We start from the raw sequence: 7,206 nt of genomic DNA on the forward strand, positions 1-7,206 counted from the left end.
ATCAATATCACAGAATAGAGAGTCCAGAAGTAGATCCACACAAATATGTCCAACCAGTTGTTAACAAAGCAAAAGCAACTAATAGAAAAAGGATAGCCTTTTCCATAAATGGTGCTAGAGCTATCCTCCACATAAAATGGAGTGTGACTTAAGCCACACATCTTATGTACAAATATCAACTCAAAATGGATCATGGACCAAATTTTAGGAAAAAAACAAAGTAGAAAACTTTCAGTAAAGAGTTCTTAGACTTGACATCAAGAGAAAAATCTGAAAAAGAAAAGGATAATCAATTGACCTCATTAAAATTAAAAACTTTTGCTCTGCAAAAACTCTATTAAGTGGACAAAAAGATAAGTCAGACTGGAGGAAAATATTTGGGAACCACATGGCTAACAAAGGACTTATATCCAGAATACATAAATAACTATCAAAACTGGAAATTAAAAGAAATCCAGTTAGAAAATGGACAAAATACATCAACAGACATTTAATTAAAGACAATATATAGGTGACAAATAAGAACACTATGTCAGACATCATTATCCACCACAGAAATGCAAATTAAAACAGTTAGATAGCGCTACACACCTATCAAAATGGCTAAAGCAAATAATAGTAACAACACCAAATCCTGGCACGGATGTAGAGAAACTGGTTCACACCTATATTGCTGGTGGGAATGTAAAATGGTACAACCACTTTGGAAAATAATTTGGAATTTCCTTTAAAAAAATAGACTTACATGGGACCCAACAAGTGTACACTTGGGCATTGATTCTAGGGAACGGAAAACTCATTTTCACACAGAAGCTTGTACAAGAATATTCAGAGCAGCTTTATCTGGAATAGCCCCCACTCTAGGAACTACTCAATGTCCCTTGCGAAGTGGAAGATTAAATAAGCTGTGGTACATTTATATCATGGGTTACTACTCAGCAGTGAAAAAGAGTGAACTCTTACTATAGCATCTTAGATGAACCTCAAGGAAATTATGTTGAGTTTAAAAAGCCACTGTTAAAAGAATATGTACTGTGTAATTCCATTCATATCGCATTCACGAAATAGCATTCTTAGAGAGACAGAGAACAGATTAGTGGTTGCCCGGAGACAAGGACGGAGGGGGAGGGGGTAGCTGCAAAGGGGTGGCGCTGAGGAGTCTTGGGATGATGACACAGTTCTGTCTACTGATTGTGGTGATCATCCCGTGGAGCTACACTTGTGTTAACACTGCATAGAGTGACACAACACACATCCACGTTTGCATAGGTACATATATGGGTGTGTGCAATGCTGGTGCAACCGGAGTATGTTGTGCAGATGGTAGCAATGTCAATTTCCTGGTTGCAAATATTGAACTCTAGCCATGCAAGATGCTAGTATTGGAAGAGAAGACGCCGGGTGAAGGATGCATGGGACTTCCCCATACATTTTTTAACACCTTCTTGTGACTGTAATTATTTCAAAGTAAAAAGTTTTAAAAATTATATTGCTCTTAGATGACAAAACAGAATACCCTTATGACCTCTAAGTAGGAAAGAATTTTTTTTAATGAGATACAAAAAGCACGAGGTATAAAAGACATTTCCTTAGCGTTTCATCTAACTCAGACTCCCGTGGCACATATCATTTTTTTAATTGTGAAATCTCATCTTGAAATTATTTACTAGCTTGGCTCCTAGAGTACTTACGCTTATCCAAATTTTCCTTTTGTCTCTTGGACTTCTTTATTCATTTGATAAACACATACTGAGCTCTTATTATGCTCCAGGAACTCCTTTTGGTGAGAGATATAATAGTGAACAAGACAGATTTTTTTTTTCAAATTGATAAGCTTTCTATCCTGACAGGGCTTACAGTTTAGTGCTAGTTGGTGAATGAAAAGACAAAAAAAAAAAAAAGTGTAAGTAAATAAATTAAAAATGGCATGTCAGTGATGAGCGTGATGTAAAAAAAATCGCAGTTGGGCAATAAGATGCTGGGCAGAGAAAAAATGGGCAGTTTTAAGTAGGATGGTCATGGAGGTCTTCACAGAGGAATCTTTGAACAAAGGATTGAAGAAGACTGTACCATGAGGCTATCTGGGGGAAGAATGCTCAGAAGGAACGAGCAAGAAGAAGTCTCCAAGGAGAGTATATGCCTGGCCAGCGCGGGTACAAGCAACTGGCCACAGCACACATTCCCAGACCCTGCCCCTTATCCGCCGAATTACAAACTCTAGAGGTGGGACCAGCAATCTGTGTTTTCAAGACCCTGCAGGTGATTCTGCCCTGGTTTAAGAAACACTGCTCTAAATGATGTGCAAACCGTCTGAGAGCCTTGAGAGCAGAATAATGACACAATCTCATTTACCTCTTGGCTTCTCTGTTGGAAATACTTCATCAGGAGAGCAAGCATGGACTTGGGCTCACTGGTCAGAAGGCTGTGGAGATGATCCACTGGAGAGATGACAGTCTAGGGCCATAGTGGTGGAGCTGGGAGGGGGTTGCAATCACAGATTCCCAAAGGCTCCTCTCCATGGGAATTGTCTTCTTTGGAGCTGGGTCACATAGTTTCACACGTAACTCCCACAGAGAAGATGCTCAGATGCATGAGTTCACACATTGCAAGAGCTCTGGGATATTTTGTAAGGAAATACCACCACACTCTCACTCGGTGGAATTATTCTGCCTACTTTGGGATCTGTGGTATATAAACTTAAACTGATTTATTCTTGAAGAAGTTTAAAATTTCCATTTCTGGACTCCCTTATACCTCATAGGGACTCATCAATCCCCTCTATCTAGGAATAAGGTCACTCTGACTCCAAAGCCCGTTAAAAAAAATATTTTGTCATCTATTATCCCAAGAGCTGAAGCCCCAGCTAGGATGACAAGTCTGTCATTTTTTTTTCAGGGGTGAGGTGTGCTTTCCCGAGGATGGCCGGACCTGGTGTGCATGGGATCACTATAGCCAGTGAACTGGCAAGCCCGTGGTTGGTTCAGTTACAAGTGTTGACAGTGACAGGTGATGAGGATGGAATGGATGTTTATAAGAATTACATGCATCTCTGAGTGTTTATTTATTTGATCTTTTGGAAATTAATCTTAGAGTTTCTACAACATGTAATGCTAAACACATGTCACTGATTTTGAACTTAATACAGTGCATGGAAATGTTTATAAGAATTAGAGGCACTTCAGAGTCTGTCACGGGGATAGACTGTTGACACAATCTGCTTATGCTGTCTGAAAATTGTTTTCAGTCACGGACAGCTATATGTTGCTCTTTTAAGAGTTCAAGGACTGAAATCTTTATTGTTGTGTCTAAGAAGAATGAAATTGTTAATTGTGTGTACCATAAAATACGTGAATAAATAAACAGAGTATGTTAATATTTTACTGTAACTGTTAGGATTTGCTAGAACACCATTCATTACATTGGGTACAACAACTAGTAGATTCTATTTCTCACGTCAAGTCCTATTGATTGCTAATGACTGTTGGAGCTCCGTGAGAATTCAAAGACTGAGTTTGGTTATAGAAAGAAAGGGACATGTTTAGTGAGAACTGTCTGCTCTTGGTGGGGGTGTCATGGAGGGATGTGGCTCTGGAGCCCCACAGTGTCCAACACTTCCACAGAAGCAAAAAGAAATCAATTTTATTAAGATAAATTCAGAATTCCCGAAACTAGATGTCCCTGTCAGCTGGCCACTCTGAACGTGCTCATTCTCTACTGTGCACTCTGCACATGCCCCACTGTTTCTCTAGTTGCTATTGTATCTGTATAAAATACTCTGTCTCCACCTGCCCCCCTATTCTATTTGGGTCTCAGGGTCCTTATGATCTGTCTCCACCTGCCCCACATGCATATTATACCCCATAGGTCTTCTGTGCCTTTCATTTCAGTTAGTCTGGCTTCCTTATTATCCCACACAGAAATAATGATAATTTTGTCTCTGAACACTTGCTGAGAGCGACCACCCAGGTTAAAATGTCCACCTCTTTGTCTATTCCATTTCTATCCATCTTTTAAAAGATCCATATTTTAAGTCTACCAGTCCTCTGTAGACTATGGAGTCTTTTCTGATTACCCTAACCCCTCTCCCCTGACACTCCTATTCTTGATTTCCTAGAAACTTTGGGTTAACAGTGGAAGACAGAACCACAATATCTTACTTAAAGCAAAAAAAAAAAATGGATGAAATATTGAGAATTGAGTAGTATTGAAAAGTCTGGAGGAGCATACTCTAGACTAGGTTTCTAGAAAGATTTGTAAAATATTGCAGGATTTATCCACCTTGGAAGCTGCTTCCTATGCCTAATCTTAAAGGTATAAGGAATTGAGATAAAACCCTAGAACATTAGGTATTAGGGACATGCCATTTTAGGGAAAGTGCAGGAATTCAGAATGTTACCACCATTATAAATGTGATCTCAAGAGTCACATCAATCCTACTAGAGCACACTGGAAAAAACAAACAAACAAACAAACAAACAAACAAACAAACAAACAAACAAAAGCAAGAGGACATCCTGTGCCAGACATCTTGGCATCCAAGAAGCTAGTGACCCTAGATTCTGGAATATGCTGCATAAATGCCATACCTCACCGCCCTATTTGCCAGCAGAAGACTGCAGATGCCTGTAAAGGGGTCTCTCCTCTGCCTTCTAGATCTTGCATGAGGAGACATAATTGTTTGAACCTAAATCTTAAAATCCAGCTGAAAGAGCCCAGGAAATGCAGTCCTTAGTACTCTACCATCTACAATACAGGAAGGCACACCGGAGAGGGCGGGATGGACACTTATCTGCCACATTTGTCACGTTCATCACAAATTACTATATTTAAAAGTTGCAAATCCAGTCCTGCCATTTCCCTGTTTAAAACCACTCATTGCCTCTTAATAGCCTACAGCATGAAGCCCTAACTCCTTAGCACGGCATAGAAGGCTCTCTGCTGCTCTCTATTGTGGAGGACAGCCTGTAATGTAGTAGCAGGACTGCGGGGGAATTCAGAGTCATGGGTGATTTTCTATGTATTCATCTGACTTTTTTTTTTTTTTAAGAAGATGGTGATGGAAATGAAACTGTTTTCATCTCCCCCTTAACTTCCCCAATTTAAACAACCTAGCAACTAGAATATCACAACCAAAGGGCCATGGCAAAAATCTATAATAAAAGTTGAAATCAAGGAATCCTGATGAACATTAGAGTGAGCAGGGAGGTCAGAGGAGTCATAGCTCAAAACAGTGTGATGTAAGAAAGCCATGGTTTTGATTCCTTTGCCAAACAACAGAGGGGGGGAACTCTAGTGGCCTGAAGCTAGAAAAACCATCCTAGTCATCCCTCCATAAAAAGCCCTACTTCACATTTGTATGTAGGGTTTTCTGATACTGTAGGACACATTCTGCGAATGGATGCACGAAATAAACCGAGTTTAAGCACACATGCTCACGGACACAGTTCAAAATGAAGGTGGCTTGGTGCTGACCTGCAAGTGAGCTTGGAGGGGCCACCCTTCAGGCTTGGGGGGCATGCTACCTCTATGACACTGCTGGAAAATAAACGCTGAACATGGATTTTGCTTTTTGCCTTTATGGTGAAAGCACAACACTTCTTCGGATTTCTTTCAGTTGGCGAAAACAGGTACTGATGTAGAAGCAAAGTGGCCTAATGCCAACTTTTAAGAAGTGTGGATACCTACATCTACCCTTTTCTTTGGCTGGTTATGACACTGCAGTTCGTTTTTAGGACTTCCTTGGTCTGTGACCCATTTCATACATCCCTTGACCTTAATGAGCACCCCCAGGAGTGGGGATTCTGTTTGGGGTGCAGTGATGCTTTTGCCCCATGTCTTCATTTCTGAAGAATTGGACCTGTTGGCCCTGCCTGTAAAGACCTTCACAAACTTTCACCACTGCTGCTGAAGCCACACCAGAGGTGTCTCAGGAGAGCCCTTACATCGATCCCTGTCTCTTCCCTGTTCCCCTTTTGCAGTAGTGACCTTATTGTATCTTGATACTGAGGATTAACCGTCCCAGCTAACAGTACAAAATTATTTTTTTTCTATCTTCTCCCCAGGAGCGCGAGAATCCCAAAATATCCAGGAGGCAATCACAACCTCTGATTCGGTGGCATAATGTTTGTCTTTCTTCATGGAAACAGTCCTCCATTGAGAGGCAATGTAGCATAGTGGGCAGGAGAACCGAACTTAGGCCGCATGTGTTGGAATACCAGCATTTACATCTCTGCACTCGGTCTCCTAATGCTCAAAATGTGGACAGTACAGCACTTTACTCACAGAGTTGTTATGAGCACTGACAACTCTAATAACTGTGGATTATTCCATGGAAATCACACAACACTATGCCTGGCACATGGGTGTTTGTTATTAGCTACTACCACTGAATGCTAAACTAAATAATCAAGAAGATCACTAGATGGAACTGTGGGCCTTGCACAACCCCTCCTCACTCCAAGCTCAGGCACTGTCACTTGTCCTCTGGACTGAGGATTACATTAGTGGGGGAAATAGCGTCATGCAAGGCTTGCTTATTCAAAACCCAATGTAGTCCAATCTCCCAAGATTATTCCACAACTAGCACTGGTTTTTACAAAAGTCCATATCCTCTGTTTTATCAGGCCATCTATTTCTGGAAGATGGTGGGATGATAGGACAATGAATCCCATAGGTATTGGCCCATTGTCTTCATCCTTTTCTGTAAGTTATTTGATAAGAAATAATGTGTGGACTGTTGTGATGACGTTTAAGGCATTATTTACATCACAGATGATAGGTGACAAAATCATGTTGAGAAAAAAGAAGAAAATCCTGATCCAGAGTAACTTTCACTTCCAATAGGGGGCTGGTGGCAGTAAATCAGTGTCCTTTCATAATGGAAGGGTGAGTGATCAATCCACCAACACGAGGTCACCTTGAAATATAATACTCTATCATATGACAGGGTTGTTGGTCGTTGATTCTGCAAATTGATGAGGAAAAGTCCTTATACTTGTTTGTTCTTGTCAGCTTCAGTTTACATAGTTACATGGATCCCGTGTTTCATGTGTGAAATACTACTATTATACTGTTCACTTATTTGGAACATAGACTACGCTCTGAAAAGAATCCCAACACAGACTTGCTTTGCTCATGAGAATTCAAGCAATGTTTTAATTTTCAATTGCTTCCATGAAAAATTTACCACAAATTTGATGTCTTAAG

The 7,206-nt window shown here is 40.5% G+C and overlaps 1 long non-coding RNA gene across 1 annotated transcript in view; it reads left to right on the top strand.

The window, feature by feature from the left end:
- The window catches only part of LOC140631014 (uncharacterized), a 149,581-nt gene extending 146,201 nt beyond the window's left edge, over positions 1-3,380 (top strand). Inside the window, exon 7 of the long non-coding RNA XR_012028683.1 lies at positions 2,896-3,380. This is a non-coding gene — a long non-coding RNA (uncharacterized lncRNA). The remainder of the gene's footprint in view (positions 1-2,895) is intronic.
- The last annotated feature ends 3,826 nt before the right edge of the window (positions 3,381-7,206 follow it).

The sequence above is a fragment of the Canis lupus genome, chromosome 3 (genome assembly GCF_048164855.1).
Source record: "Canis lupus baileyi chromosome 3, mCanLup2.hap1, whole genome shotgun sequence".
Classification (NCBI taxonomy): Eukaryota; Metazoa; Chordata; class Mammalia; order Carnivora; family Canidae; genus Canis; species Canis lupus.